Source organism: Globicephala melas, chromosome 14 (genome assembly GCF_963455315.2).
Source record: "Globicephala melas chromosome 14, mGloMel1.2, whole genome shotgun sequence".
Lineage (NCBI taxonomy): Eukaryota > Metazoa > Chordata > Mammalia > Artiodactyla > Delphinidae > Globicephala > Globicephala melas.
In genome coordinates, this window is record NC_083327.1 from 4,866,325 (window position 1) to 4,883,954 (window position 17,630).

Consider the following 17,630-nt stretch of genomic DNA (forward strand, 5'->3'; position numbering starts at 1 on the left):
GTCCCTATCTCATTTATTTCTATTTTGATCTTTATTATTTCCTTCCTTCTACTAACTTTGGGTTTTATTTTTGTTTGTTTTTTCTAGTTCCTTTAGGTGTAATGTTAGATTGCTTATTTGAGATTTTTCTTATTTCTTGAGGTAGGGCTGTATTACTATAAACTTTCCTCTTAGAACTGCTTTTACTACATGCCATAGATTTTGGAATGTTTTGTTTCTATTTTCATTTGTCTCAAGGTATTTTACAACAGCAGGTTCTCTTTCTCTTCTTGATGGAAGGTGGGCACCAGACTGCTGGAAAAGCTTTATCTCACACTCTCTTGAGGACTCATTGTGTGAGGGCAGAGCACCCCAGGTTTTACAACAATGATCACCTGGCTATGGCTAAACCCTGGGGGTCATCATGGGAATCAGCTTCTTCTCCTTAGTTTCTTCATTGCATCTTTATCATCCCTAAGATCAAGCCCTGGATGATGGGAGTGTTGGTATCCTGGGGTTGCACTTCAGGATACCACTTTGCACAAATATCTATAAATGATGCCAAACTCATAAGACAAAAGTAAATAAGAATACATTTGTTTACAGATAGGATAGGGGACATAATCTGTCATCATATTCTTGTCCAGCTATATCCATAAACCCAGATTCAACAGTTTTCCATCTGCTATAACTTTTCCAGAATCATTGTCAAAGAGAGTGGGGATGTATTCTCCAGGAAATGCACTGGTTGTGTAACTGATCAGTAGGCAAGTCTTACCTGCAGCTCCAGCCTCCAACCTCCACACACTTCACGGCCTCTCTCAGGACTGTGGTGGCTGCTGCAGTGCTTGAATGCTGAGGTGAGAAGTGGCAGGCCCTGATGCCAGGACCACTGTTCATGCCATCTCCCTCTCCAGCTAACATCAGAAAGCCTAAGCTCAGTAGCCACCACCAGTCAAATATGGGTAGAATTGTTCTTTAACTGTGAACAGATAGGTTGCTTATTCAACTAAATAATGACACTAGCTGTGATCATGGGAGTCACTTAACCTCCCTGACTCTATCTTTCTTCTTATTTAAATGCATGTATTTTGCTCTATCATTTTTATATTCTAAGATAAAAGCCATATGGTTAAGCAACAGAAGTAAATATAAAGTTCATAGGTTATTGTTCATTTAAATTCCTTATCTTTATGTAGTTTATGGATCTAATTATGACTTTCTAATCTACACTTTCAGAATATTTAGTCTTATTTTTGAAGCAAGGTTGTCTAGGAACTGTGTCTTTTTATTTTCTTTAAAAATGGTAAATCTTGACTAAGTTATATATTATTCTGAATAACCACAGTAGACTAAAACACATCACTTCACAATTCACCCAAACACCATATCCTTTGTACTGAGGATTGCTAGAGTGGCTTTTCCAAAAGTTTTAGGATTTTCCAGTCATTTCCATGACAGTATATTCAGTGAAGACAAACCACAGCCCAAAGATCAAATCCATTCAGCCATTAATTTTTGTGAATTAAGTCTTATTGGAACTTACCCATGCCCATTAATTTGGGTAATGCCTATGGTTGCCCTACAGTGGCAGAGTTGATTAGTTAAGATGGAATCTATCTGACATGCCAAGACCAAAATATATGTGGCCTTCTACAGAAAAATTTTGCTAATCCTGGAATTATCAATGTTCTCATAAACTGATCTGTCAAAAGGTAGTCAGGATTCTCAATCAAATTCTATTACAGTTAATAGTGCATTAAACTAAATAAAAATCAGGTACTTAAGAAAGGAGTCTGCAAAATGAAATATTTATGATACAATGTGTGAATACTCAGCATCATGTGATCTTCTTGGAACCTACTTAAAAAAGTAAATGTAATTTTATATGTTGAAATACCTAAATGATTAAAAAATGTAATTATCTTTGCTTATTCTTAAACGTTTTGGATTTTTTAACTAGGATCCTGATTAAAAGATGTTGACTGATAATTTCAATGACACAGTAAATAAGTTGAAATTTTTTAATTATTTGAAAAGTTAAGTGATTTTTATTGGTAGTAGAGACATAAAAAGATCAAAATACTTTCTCCTTTACAATAGTATTTAAATTTTTGAACATTTTATTAAATTTAACATGTATATAGAAAAGTGGATGAATCAATAAGGTGAATGAATTTTTACAAACTGAACACACCGATGTAACTAACATCCAGATTAAAAACAATTTTTTTTGTTTCCCGGTGTATATAAAGTTATATTTACTTTATACTATAGTGTATTAAGTGTGCAATAACATTGTGTCTAAAAAAATCCAATGTACATACCTTAACAAATTCTTTATTGCTAAGAAATAACCATCATCTGAGCATTCAGCAAGTTGTAATGATTTTGCTGGTGGAGTGTCTTGCCTCCATGCTGAGGGCTGTTGATTGATTAGGGTGGTGGTTGCTTCAGGTTGAGGTGGCTGCAGCAATTTCTTAAAATAAGACAACAAAGAAGTTTCCTGCATCAATTGACTCTTCACTTGAACACTTAGAGTCATTGCAGAGTTATTAATTGGCCTGATTTCAATATTGCTCTGTCTCAAGGAATAGGAAGGCCTGAGGATAGAGAGAGAGATGGGGAACCACCAGTTGGTGGAGTAGTCAGAACACACAACATTTATCAATTTAAGTTCACTATTTTATATACGTGTGATTCGTGGCATTCCCAAACAATTACAATAGTCACATCAAGATCACTGAATCGCAGATCACCATAACAAATATAATAATAATGAAAAGTTTGTAATATTATGAGAATCACCAAAAGGTGACAGGGAGACATGAAGTGAGTGAATCCTTTTGGATAAATGACCCTGATAGACTTGTTCAATGCGGAACTGCCATAAATCTTTAATTTTTAAAAAAACACAATTCTGCAAAGAGTGACAAGGCACAAATTGCAAGATTTCACATTTATGTGAATGTTCACCCCTACCATTAGTCTAACATATAATCAATGTTTCCATCATGCATATGCAGTGATCTTTATTTTTCCACATAGGACAGAAATAAAAACTAAATTCCCACCAACACTGTAGGAGGGTTGCCTTTTCTCCACATCTTCTCCAGCATTTATTATTTATAGACTTTTTGATGATGAGCATTCTGACTGGTTGAGGTGATACCTCATTGTAGTTTTGCTTTTCATTTCTTTAATAATTAGCAATGTGGAGCAACTTTTTTATGTGTCTGTTGGTCATCTGTATGTTTTATTTGGAGAAATGTCTATTTAAGTCCTCTGTCCATTTTTTTTGATTCGGTTGTTTGTTTTTTTGATATTGAGCTGTATGAACTGTTTGTATATTTTAGAGATTAATCTCTTGTTGCTCACATTGTTTGCAGGTATTTTCTCCCATTCTGTAGGTTGTCTTTTCATTTTGTTTATGGTTCTTTGCTGTGCAAAAGCTCTTAAGTTTAATTAGGTTGCATCAAATGGGAAGTTTTTTAAGAGTACCATTTCAGCATTTCTGAAATGATTGTAGGAAAGTAAACTAGATCTTTATAGTTACTAAAGAAAGTTTAAATTTTTAAATGTTGCAGAATATTGACCTCCCCATTGCCATCTAATTTCTGGATAATTTGTAAACATATCAAAACAATCAATCAATAGTATTCCAACTATTCACAGATTAAACATTTGAAAAATCAATATCTTCTGTTATGGTTTTTCAGTGACCATAATTAAATTGCTAATTATGTACAAAAGGATGACAAAAGATTAGAAAAAAACAAGAAATAAATATGACAATAGATTTTATGAAACATATAATGTAAAGCATACTTAAACTCAAACATGTAAACAATAATCTCTTCATTTTTTGAAATTTTGGGTCATATTGATTCCCTAAAATCAGGGAAAGCACAATTGTGTAAAGTGAGATGGAGGAATAAACCCTTCTGGAGGCAACAATTCCCAATACCTGTTGAGTTTTTGTCTTGAGCTGAAGTCATCTTTCTACCTGCCACTCTCTTCAGAGTTCCATGAATTTCTGCTCATAGAAAGACCTGAAAAGGTCACTTTAAACAAGAAATAAAGTCAGACCCAGGGTGAATTTTCAAACTATATAAGAGCTTAGTGTTTTTCCTGATAAAGATATTTTGAAACAATCAAAATATTATTTAAGTATTTTTGAGGTTAAATATTAATTTCCATGGGTTTACTCAGCTATGGTAATTGAAAATATCAAAGTTTTTTAAATTAAGAGGTCCATGACCAAGAAAACTAGATCCAGAAATTGTTTAAACAAGATAATATATGAGATAACAAATAGATCTTGCAATCATTTTTATGAACTCAACTTGCAAAAATTGAACTAAAGAAGCACAAAGTTAAAGAAACTGGAGAGGGGAGAAGACAAGAGTATTGCTTTATAAGAACTAAGGAGAAAACAAAGAAGCTGGCTGTTCACTACTCATTCAGATTCTCAAAGGATATTGCTGTCATCTGAGACAAAAAAGATAATTCACACCACACATACTTTTAGAGAACTTTCAGCAAAATTCTGCATTGGAGTTACTATCTGGGTCACAGAAACAGGAAATAAATTGAAAGTTCAGAATATTAAGCTGAATGGAATAAAGAGGTTATCACAAATACATGCTGAAAACAATGATGTCTCAACCTAGAAGCTTTATTAAGAAAAAAATAACTACAGAAAATGTCTCCAGATAACTCTTTCCCTGTTTGTTAACTTGGATCTCTGTGGTGTTACCCTGCAAGGAGCTCTGTGTGTGTGTGTGTGTGTGTGTGTGTGTGTGCGCGCACATGCGTGCATACACGTGTACCTGGGCACAGTACTAACTTATTACATTCATGTGCTAATGTAATTTCATATTGTAGAAAATAATGTCTGCCTAAACAAGATCTTTCACACATTTCACTTTATATTTATTATTCTGATTTTTTTTCTTAAATATCTCAGGCCACCCCTTCCCACCCTCTGTGCGGTGAGTTCTTTACATTTTTCAGTATAACTGCTCTTCTGGTGCTGACACTTACTAAAGTACCTTAAAGAGACTAGTGAAAGAGACTAAGGTGACCCATAAAATGGGAATCTTTGATAGATTTAGCTCAAATCAACTTTGGCCTTTGAAATGTACCTTCGGATATGTCTGCTTATATGAATCTCATCTACAGCCAGCAGCTGAATGTCACCTCACTTGATCACACCAGACCAGAATAATCAGAGAGTGTCACATGGTTGCCATGTAAGGGTTCCTGACTTATCAAAATTTCTCTAGGCAGAAGTTCTCTCTTTTACCCCTCGATTTGTTGCAGGTAATATATGACAATATACCAAGCTCTCAAACAGCACTTACAAACATCTGAAGTTGTATCAAGCCCTGAGTATACTAACACAATTTAAATCAACAAATTGTTTTGTTTTGGGAAAGAAAAAGTTTAATCTAATAATATATGAACCTCACTGGCTAGATGCAAATAAAAATCTCAACGTGTTTTTATGCACTGCTTCCTGCACATAACAAAAGCTAACATAAAAAAAATATTCTAAGATAAAAGTGCTTGGAAATATGTAAAACAATTAATTAATTGACAAGTAAAAACTATTTTTGAAGCTAAAAATGGTAACATAAACATCAGGTTAATTTGTTTAATTTTTCTATTTTAGGCATAATTTATTGTAATAGGGTGTCTGGTGTATGGTGCTATTATATTATAATATTTGGTTCTGTACCATATTTTAGATTTTTTAATTAGTAGTCTTTATTTTTTAGAGAAGTTTTACATTTATGAAAAATTGAGCAGAGAACAGAAAGTTCCAATATAATTCCTGACCCTCACACACACATAGTTTCTCCTATTATTAACATTTTGTATTAGTGTAAATTTCTGTTATAATTGGTGAGCTGATATTGATACAGTATTATTAACTAAAGTCCATAATTTACATTAGCATTCACTCTTTGTGTTGTACATTCTACTAGTTATAACCAAAGTACAATGATATGTATTTATCATTACAGTATCATACAGAATAGTTTCACTGTCCTAAAAATACCCTGTGTACTGCCAATTCATCCCCACTTCCTTTTCCCCAAGCCCCTGGAAACTGCTGCCCTTTTTATTGTCTCTCTAGTTTTGCCTTTTCCAACATTCCATACAGTTGAATCAGACAGCATGTATCCTTTGCAGACAGGCTTTTTTTCATTTAGCAATATGCATTTAAGTGTCCTTTGTGACTTTGTGTGGCTTGATACATGGCTCATTTCTTTCTGGTTGAATAATATTCCATTGTATGGATGTACCTCAATTTGTCCACTCACCAATAAAGGACATCTTGGTTGCTTCCAAATTTTGGCAATTATAAATAAAACTGCTATAAACACTTGCGTGCAGGTCTTTGTGTGGGCAGTTGCTTTCAATTCATTAAATACCTGAAGCACAGCTGCTGGATCATATAGGTTTAGTTTTTTAAGACTATGTAAGACTATTTTTAGTTTTGCAAGAAACTACCAAAGTGCCTTACAAAGTGACCATCTCATTTTGCATTCCCAGCAGCAATGAATGAGAGTTCCTATTGCTCCATATCCTTGTCAACATTTGGTATTGCTTGTGTTTTGGATTTTAGCAGTTGTAATAAGTGTTATGGTATCTCCCTGTTTTAATTTGCATTTCCTTGATGACATGTGATGTTGACCATCTTTTCATATGTGTCTCAACCTTGTGTATATGTTCTTCGGTGAGATGTCTGTTGAGGTCTTTGGCCCACTTTTTTTTTTTTTTTTTTTGTGGTACGCAGGACTCTCACAGCTGTGACCTCTCCCATTGCGGAGCACAGGCTCCGGACACACAGGCTCAGCGGCTATGGCTCACAGGCCTAGCCGCCCTGTGGCATGTGGGATCTTCCCGGACTGGGGCACGAACCCGTGTCCCCTGCAGGCGGACTCTCAACCACTGCACCACCAGGGAAGCCCCTTTTGGCTCACTTTTAAATTCAGATGTTTGCTTTCTAATTGTTGAGTTTTAGAAGTTCTTTGTATATTTGGTTTCAGTCTTTTATCAGCTATGTATTTAGCAAATATTGTCTCAGTCTGTGGTCTCACAGTTTTGCATTCTTCTAACAGTGTTTTTACAGAGCAAAAGTTTTTAATTTTATTTAAGTCCAACTTACATTTTTTTTTTCTTTCATGGGATGTACTTTTGGTGTTGTATCTAAGAAGACATTGCCAAACCCAAGGTCACCTAAATTTTCCCCTATGTTATTTTCTAGGAGTTTTATAGTTTTGTGTTTTACACTTAGGTCTATGACACATTTTGAGTTGATTTTTGTGAAGGATGTAAGGTCTATGTTTAGATTCATTTTTACATGTGAGTATCCACTTGTTCCAACACTGTTTGTTGAAAAGACTCTCCTTTCTTCATTGTGTTGCCTTTGTTCCTTGTCAAAGATCAGTTGACTATATTTATGTGGGTTGGTTTCTGGACTGCCTATTCTGTTCCATTGACTTGTAGCATATTTTAGTTGTTATTATTATTTTTTTTAATTTCTGGTTCATTGTATAACACTGTACTATGACAAGCAAAATTTTTATTTTAAAATTATTTATAGAATATTATATGCATTCTTATATAATTAGTCAGAAATCAAGAACTTCATTTTATTCTTTTTTAATTAAAAACTAATGGGTTTCTTGGGAAAATAATATTTGCTAAACACAAATTGGCTTTATACAAAATCTTGGAATTGTCTAATCCAAGGACATGTCTATAGATTAAGATATTTATTTGCAGGTACATAGACAGTACTATAAAATAATTCAGAATAATGAAAAAAGATTTTAATTAATAGTAGTAATAACAGTAAATTTTTCAAAATATTATTAGGTAAACAACATTTTTCAAACATATTTCTTTTTTAATCCCTTAAGAATGATTTTTAGTCAATGGGTTTTCAACATTTAGAGTCACAGACATTTGATAATAAATAAAAATTCTCTCTTTATATGAAAACATTGAAATTCATTCAAATTCTCTATGAAATTTGAGGAGCTGATGTTTCTTTTGAAACACATCCATGGATCCTAGGATCAGAAACAATCAGACCAAGCACTCATAAAGTATATTCTCAGAATCCAACAAAATATTTGTAAGCATTAAGTGATTTTTCTGGTTTCTGTAGTCAAATAAATTTTGAAAATTTCAAAATTAATAAAATTCAGCAAAGTTGAGGCTTTTCTAAGGTAGTACCTCTCAGATCCTTAAATATACTAAGGTACATCATGGCTATTCAAAGGGGGCATAAAGTACATAGCACTTAAAATTAAATTGAAAATGGAATCATTTTTCTCCCTTTCTTTCTTTCCTCAGAACATCTTGCAGGAATAGTGTCGCCGGGAATATTCTAGAATGACTGAACTAGTCTAATGTTCTGTAACGTCTCTGATGAAGGCTTTGTGTAAAATTACATGATGTGCAACCATCCTATTTGTATTTCTTCTTCTTATAGTCCTTTAGCATTTCTAGAACTACTTTAAGTTCTAATGTATATTAGGGCAATGTGGCATTTGAATTTGATAACCAGTGTTCCAGTGTACCCTGGAGCTGGTGATCCTAAGATGAGAGAGAAGATTTCAGTCCTAATGCAATACCACTGAGGTAGCCTAGAGTGTGCGCAATACCTCAAAACACTGACTTTTAGTATCCTTTCCTTACATCCTCAGTTCTTATATATGAAAGATAAGCTATCTTATATATGAAATATTTTCCTGATTCCCAAACATGTACCTCTTCCAACAATCCTTGAATAATTGAGGGTGAATTCATTTTTTTCCCTGTGCTCTATGGACTTCTGTCATTTCTCTCAAGTTGTCCCTTATGGCATATTTTTTCTGTTCTTCTCCATAATATCAATTTAGAGACAAAATTAAGTTTTTATTCATTCAATTGTCCCTTGACCTTATTTCATTCAGCATCAGTGTTTCAGCTCTGAGATTTTGAGCTCCTAGTCAGAAAGTGTCATAACAATTTAGCTTGATTTTTAGAGCAGTCAATATTTCAACACACATATTTAAATAATTTATTATGCAAATTATTTTAAAAATCGATGATGCATGTCATGACATCCCCAAATATTACATGAGCTATTAAACTTATTTAGATATCTTTCAATCACTGTGGCTAGAAATTATGCTAAGATGATTTTTAAGTTCACAGGGTAGGCACTTGAGAAGTCTTATTTTAAGACCACTTTTTTGGGAGGGTTACTTTTATATAGGAAATTATTTGGGAAGCTAAGAGGTGGGTCCAGCCTTTTACCTGATGGTAAAATAAAGAGGTGGGAAGAAAAGTTTGTGAAAACAGTTTGAGAATATTAGGAGAAATAAAAACCCATTTCTCCTTCCTACTCTGTATTACATCATCAGGAATACATCAATGTAGCTTAACATGTTTATCTTTTAAAATACACGTAATGCCTGAGAGAGAGAGAGAGATTTGTTTTTCATGTGTTTAATGTCTGTTCCTGTTGGTTTACCTGCTTATCTCATCCAATAATTGAACATTCCTTGATGTGTCTTTTGAATCTTTGACTATAAATAACTCAATGCATGCACTGAACAAATGTTTCAGTGAATGAATGAATCCCTGCCAGCTAGTTGAAAGGAAGGTTATTTGAGGATATAAATATTGAGGAGTAGGATAATTTTGACTTGGTTGATATGTAGCAATGTGAAGTATGGAGGCACTGAAGCCCTCCCCTACCCCACAAAAAAAGCAAGCTATCGCCCTGTCACAGTGGCTTGTACTATTAGCCACTTGGTAAAGCTCAATAAATGTTTTTTAGACTCTGAGTAGACATGGAAATCTCAAGTTGCTCATATTAAGTTAATAAAGATAATTATGGATAGAATAAAATGTAATAGATATGAGGGTCCAAAGGAAATAATGGAAAATTTGTGGGGAGAAGAATTTTAAAAACATAAATTTGTTTTGTTTTAAGAGCTTTTGGAGACTTCTGACAGATTATCATTATGTGAGGGGAGCAGGTGTTTTCATTGTTTCTCTAGCTCTTGCCTTTAGTCATCTTTCAAACTTTAAAAGTGAATTACTTCACTTAAGGTGTGTAATAAAAACTCCCATTTGAATGACTAAATAATTAGAAAGAAATATATAATTGGGCAGATCTTGAAAGATACATTCTGAAATAGCTCTTAAATTGTACAAAATAATGTCTATAAATGATAAATGCTTTAAAAATGTCTTCAGTATATAAGCAAGTTTCTGGTGATTCCACTAAGGCATCTTATCAGTCCTCTCAATTTGAACATATTCCAAAAAACAGTTGGGAAATTAAATCAGGTAGATGCAAAATCAGTATATGAACACAGATGTAAAGGAGTAAAGTGGTGTCTGTCCAAGAAGTTCATCACTCTAAAATTATTCCTTTGTTGAAATTACTCAGAATACTAAACCATGAGCTATTAAGTATATTCTGTGGGGTGCTATATAAAAGGCATTCTTATGGTAGGAATAATGCTACCCACAACATATCAGTCTATAAATTCCAACCAAGTTAGCAAACTATTATGTGGCTCGGGAAACATGAAGTCATGCTGCAATGAATGAGTTATCTCCTTTTTACACCCTTGCCTCGGAAGGAGCAAGTGTAATATTTGACCATAAGTAAGCAAGTTCAGGATGACGTCATTGAATGAGATGTGCCAGATTTTCTGAGGAGTAGAAAGTGTAATGTAACAAGCCAATAAATTCCCTGTAGAGCTTTGTTACATTTTTGTTTTTATAATTTAAGGACAGTTATTTCAATAATTTAGACTTTTGTTGAACCTAGAGCTTTCATTGTGGTAATAATTTTTAAAGCATATAAAATAAGTTTATCGTACCTACGTTCAAATGTACCTGGATATTTCGTATAAGCCCTTTTTCTCCTTGTAACATAAATTATAATGTTTTTTCTGGTTTGACCACTGGTATTAAACTTAATTACATGGTAAAGATGTATAAAATGGATTCCAGAATTAGCTGAGTAGACATGGAAAACATATCCTTCTCCCAGTGTTTAATTATTTCACAAATAATCGCTAGTATTTAGCCTTTTTTTGTACCTTTTTGAATAGACATTTTGTAAAGATATTTTTCTTTTTAATTTTTCACTGAGCTACATTGTTGTTTTATTTCCTGATTTGGAAAAAAATGTATTCTTGCAAAGCCTTAAAGCATGAGTTTCCAAAAAGAAAATTCAATCAAAATCTTTGACCATAAGAATCATTAGTAAAAATGGTATAATTTTATATTTAACCCATTTGTAGCCTGTTTTAAACTTAAAAAAAGTAAAAAATAAAGAACCCCCCCGTTTTTTTCTTTTCTTGTTTGTATCTTCTGGCACACCATCTGCTCTTTCCAATGTCCTAGCCTACCGAAAATAGTCCGAGATTTTTTGTGTCACATATTCCACATCTATAACATCAGGCATATAGAAGAAATTTTTTTAATTATGGTTGAAGGTCAAGAGAAGATTCATGTTCAGTACACCTATAATATAGTATCACTATACATATAAATGATGGTATCCAAAGGACAAAAGTTTGTCCTTCTCAGTGTCACAAACCTGGGACAATGTCCACTAATGTCAAGTATGCTGTGATGTCTCAAAATATCTAGAGACCTTCACCTATGGATTGGCTTCCACATCACATTAAAAACACAAGAAACAGAATCTTATCATTTTAAATATAATTTGTCTATAATATTATTATGTATTTTGACATCACCTCAATACAAGAATTACTTTTGAAAAATGTTTGCTTTGTGGCAAAAATTAAATCCAGCCCCAAAGAATGAAGAGTTTCTAACTAAAATCAATTCAGATATATCTTAAACAAAAGCAGTATCAGTGGTTTAGTAGCTACTTTGACTAATACCTTTTCTAATAAATGAATTCTAATTTGTTTAAGATAAGCCACCTTAAAGATCACTCTTAGAGATTATATTTTGGAATGTAAAATAAAACCAAAGGGAAAAAGACATAGGTTTGGGAAATAAAAAAGGAAGTCTCATAAATATGTGATCAAATAATTTACATAATTCTTTTGAAAAGTGATCTTTTGTAAAGATCTGAGAAGCAACAGAGTCCAGTGGCTGGGAGAGCAGAGTGAGGTCAGGCTACCTGTGTTTGAATGTGGGCTCTGATAGTAACTCTACGACCTTGGACAAGTTACCCAAACTATGTGCCTCAGTTTCCTGATCTGTTGTACAATGGATGTACTGATAGAACCTATTTTGTTGTCAGAAAGATTAAATAAGTTAATAATTAAAGCATTTATATATGCTCATATAAAAGCAATTCCTAGCATAAGAGTAATTCTTCCTTTTTCTTTTCCATTATAGTTTATTATAAGATATTGAATATAGTTCCCTGTGCTATACAGCAAATTTTTGTTCTTTATATATTTTATATATAGTAGTGTGCATCTGTTAATCCCATACTCCCAATTTATCTCTCCCACCCACTTCTCCTTTGGTAACCATAAGTTTGTTTCCTATGTCTATGAGTCTGTTTCTGTTTTGTAAATAAGTTCTTTTGTACTATTTTTTAGATTCCACATATAACTTATATCATAATATTTGTCTTTCTCTGACTTACTTCACTTAGTATTATAATCTCTAGGTCCATCATAAGGGCAATTCTTAGCATGTATTAAGTACTTAATAAATAAACAAAATAGACTTGAACTCTTGCTCAGATGGTGATTCTCATAGGCAGATACATAATTTCTCCATCAGTTTGCATGCCTGTTATATGAGGAGATATAATTTGTTGAATCCTATTCCAATTAACCATCTTAAGATTCTTAAAATGTTCATTGAAATGAGATTAGAAAGCAAGGAATCAGGACACAGAAAATAAGGACTGTTTTTTATATGCAAGAACTTCAGAAAGAGAATGAAGCCCATTATTCAAGGAAAAGATATTTCTTACTACTCCTGAGTAAATACAGGAGAACAACCCCTAAAAAGAGAAAATAGATTAGGGCTTTATTTTTAAATTACCAAATGAGAACTATAGCAAGCTCATAGGAAAAAAACTGTATGAATTACCATGAGTCAATGTACACTACTATCCTTTCTGCTAAGATACACATGTTGAATTTCTAGGTATAACTACATTCAGGAAAATGATCCTTAATATAAGTACCTAAGTTACAGCATTGTGTATTTTTTTTCCTATTAAGACCATTAGGAATTGAGGTAATAATGTCATTTATATTTCTTATTATAACTCTTTTATTTATTATTGGCAATAAACACTAGACACCTGATTTATTATCTCTTATATTAATCCACATATTTGGTTGCAAAATATAAAAGCTAACCCTGATTAACATAAGCAGAAGAGAAATTCAAAGAATGTATGCTGAGTAACCCATCAAAGTGATGGGGAAGTGAGTAGAGAACAGCTTAGACAACCAGACACTGAAAAATCAGAGTAACAAAGGGTGGTGGAGAAGCAGAATCCTGGATACTCACTGCCCCTGCTACTCAGGGGTCACCATAGACCTTCAGACTCTGGATGGCAGTGCTTGCCACTGCCACAGAGGTAAATTCTACCTTGTTTCTTGGGATATTTAGAGAAGGTTAGAAGCTGATGGGCCAAATCTAGGTCATGGACCCTGATCTTGTTGTCAAGGGTTATGGAGAACAAGTATCTGAACTTTCCAGCATCCACTGTGCAAGGCAGAACAATACTGTTATTGTATTCCAGAAACATATGTTTAAATGCAGGGTGACTAAAACCAGTAAATATCCACTACACCTGTCATGTTGAGTTGGACAAAAGAGCATGTATTCTGAAATAGACAGGCTGGGTTTGCATTCCAAATGGGAAATTACTACCTGTGAGGTAGTCCACAGAGTACTAACATCTTAGGGCTGTTATTTTTGCCACATATAGACTCCCATGTAAACAATATTGCACACCATATGAAAGTTTGTTGTGAGAATTAAATGAGATAATTTATCTAAAGGTGAAAGATTCAAAGAAGTTATGTAATGTGTACTATTTAACACCCCCAATCCACTTCCTTTTGTTTTTACCAAAAAAAAAAAAAAAGGGTCTTGATATTGAGAACTCTACACCTGCAACTGGTGTGGAAACTTTCTGTTTTACATAAAGCACATCAAGCTTGTGTGGGTGGATATTCCTTCCTGTTGGATAGAGAACAAAACCTTCAACAGGGAGCAGCTGCAAACACTGGAGAGAGGAAAAGCAGAAAGTGTGGCAAGGCTTAATCATTTAAATCACAGATTAAGTCAACATAATAGCAGAGAAAATGCAGAGCTTTAAAATGTGTGACTACAGTGGCAAAAGTTCACAGGGTCTTTTCATTGGGATCAACAGAGGAAATGAACTAAATGAACACAATTTCATATCTCCTGAGAAAAAATAAAGAAAAGGATTCATAAGTAAGTGGTTTATTTTACACATAAATTTATTAAAATTTTCTTTACATGCAAACCCTTATACAACAGAATACAAGCATTAACTGCATGAAAAACCAATAATATGTAATAAAAGCTATTAACTACTAAACTTTCTTGAGATCTCACCATGTACACATCCAAATTAATCCAATTTATAAAAGACCCTTTTCCTCCCATCATTGAAAAACTAAAGTAGAAAGCAAAAGCTAAAAGCTTTAAGGAAGGTGATATTTTCCTCAAAGAATACAATAGTGGGCAAGAAAGCAGGGACCATCATACATCATTTTATATAACTGGGAAGTGGATTGAAGACAATCTTTTGAAACTGAGTTTTTCAAATGCCACCGATTCTGATGTACCAAAAATATAGTAAGTTTACTTCTCAGATGGTGCTACCACAGGCTAATACTACTTTAAAGTTTTCAAGTTAATGGTTCAAAGGATCACAAGCTCTCCATCTGTCAACACGAAGTCAAGCTGCATACGGTGATGAATATCTGATACGTTGCTGATATAAAAGTTTCATCTGAGACTCTTTCTCTCTGGTTAATTAATGTGGTAGGGAATGGAGAGGGCTCTGGAGAGAAACCTTCGCTGTGCATTACAGGAGGGGGTCATCTCTACTTCAAATGAATCAGTTCCTCAGTATTTTTAAAATTTTATTTATGAATGTATGAATTTATGTATGTATTAATTCTTTATTTCCTCCTTTTTTCTAGGAATGATATACTACCCTTGCTTATAGGGCAATGTAATTGAGGGTTTCAGCGAAGACAGTCCATTCTGCCACTGTGAAGATATTTTTAAGAGCGAATAGTTACCATTTTCATGCCTGCTATAAGCCAAGAGTAATGGAAGTTCCAAGTGATAGATCATTTTATTTTTCAACTTAAGACAAGGATAGAATGGAGGTTGCTTTTGTTTATGTTGTTTCACAGCTTCAACTGAGGCAAAACTTCAAAATGCTTAGGCTCCTAGAAGATCTGAATTTGTGGCATATTTGGAACACCAGGAGTAATCTTCCTGACAGCATCATCAACCCCACTATTTGGTTTGAATGGAAACATACAGTACATGTTAAAGGAGAAGTTAAGTGTGCAGTTTTGTCTGTGCCTCTTGGACTCCAAAGTTCTGAGCAGAATGCTCAATAAATAGTGCCCAGGACAGGTCTGTAGATTACTTTGTCCTTGAACTAAAACCTCAAAACCAGAGACCTAATGACTCTCAATTTACATTCCAGACTTCATTTTCTTGTATCTGGAAGTCAATGACATGGTTCACCTGACTTTGTACTTCTTTTCTCGACTGCAGCCTCAGGCTGTCCAAATAGATTGGAAGAAGACAAACACATGCATCTTGGGCACAGTGTTGGATGTATTTATCACTTCTTAGATACTTAACATATTGAGCAGATATTAACTCAAAATTTATCAGCTAAAATCTTATGTATCTGGAGTGGATAAATCATGGAGTAATTTAACAAAGGTAACATTTATTAACAACATTTTCTATCAACTTTCTATAAAATCTCGTCTTTATTGAAGTTAAACTTCAGAAGGAACAATACTTTCAGTATCATTTTATGAAGCATTATTAATATCGAAGACAAACATCGTAATAGTTGTACTCCAAAAATAATGTAAACAAATCTCACGTATGAAAATAACACATCATGATCCAGATTTATTCTATGAAGCCACATGCAGTTGAATATTAAAAAAATCAATTATTGTAATGTATCATGTTAATAGACCTGAGGAAAAAATTACACAATCATATCCAAAATTACTCAGAAACTTTTTGAAAAAAATTTATCAAACCTTGATTTAAAAATTAAATATACATTTATGGTTATTAAAATAATATGCAAAATATGTATATGTGCTTGTGTACTTAGTCCTAATTTCAGCATATTATATAAGAGAAATTTTTTCTTTTTTCTTTTTTTTTTTTTTGTGGTACGTGGGTCTCTCACTGCTGTGGCCTCTCCCATTGCTCTCACTGCTGTGGCCTCTCCCATTGCGGAGCACAGGCTCCGGACACACAGACTCAGTGTCCATGGTTCACGGGCCTAGCCACTCTGAGGCATGTGAGATCTTCCCGGACTGGGACATGAACCCGTGTTCCCTGCATTGGCAGGTGGATTCTCAACCACTGCGCCACCAGGGAAGCCCTAAGAGAACTTTTAAACTCATTTCCACCAATGCTAGGAAAAAAACAAGCTTGACCACTATAGCTAGCATTGTATTGGACATAACTGCAAATGTAATTAAATAAAGCAAATAGAATCATAAAAATTAGAAAAGAAGTAAGATTATTTCTAGGAAAAAAATATGACACACTTTAAAAATAACACTAAGATAATTTTAAAATAATAGGATATAAAATATTAATAGTTGTCATAAGAACAAATAACCAGCTAGATCATATCATGGATAAAAAGATACCATCTAAATAACGCAAAATATTTAAAAAATTCTAACACATAAACCTAAAAAGAAATGTAATTACTGAAAAACAACAACAAAAAATAGATTTGAACAAATTGAAAGACATACCAACCTCATGGATAAAACATAATTAAGCATCCAAAAGCTGCCAATGCTTTCCAAGTTAATTAGAAATTCAATACAATTGCTCTACAAACAAAAGTAAAGTCCTTTACTCAGTAAGTATAAAATGTTATTTAAAAGTTTCTATGGAATAAAAGAATAAAAAACCAAAAATATTCTCAATAAACATTGATCTAAGAAAAACAAAATGTGTGTGTGTGTTTATGAATGGGTGATAAGGAGGTGACAGTGGAGCTAGAGTGCCAAATATTTAAGCATATTAAGTCTCCATAATTAAATGAACATCATATTGATACATGAATGTGTACACCGACCAATAAAACTGAATAGAAATTACAGAGATAAATCCATGTACATGATGAAATTCAGTATATGATGAAAATGACATCTCAAATCTATAGAGAAAAGATACACTTGCTAACAAATTAGATACTTGAAAAAAAAAAGATAAAATTAGATTTGTACTTATGGAATATATTCTATATATCCCAATGTAAAAATATTAGTACTCTAAATAGTAAAGAAAAATAAGAAAATAAATAATGTATAAGAGCATTATAGGGCTTCCCTAGT

General features: G+C 33.3%; 1 pseudogene; it reads right to left on the minus strand.

Annotated features, from left to right (window-relative positions):
- Window positions 1-232: 232 nt before the first annotated feature.
- LOC115854720 (ras-related C3 botulinum toxin substrate 1 pseudogene) lies at window positions 233-879 on the minus strand (annotated as a pseudogene).
- Window positions 880-17,630: the final 16,751 nt, after the last annotated feature.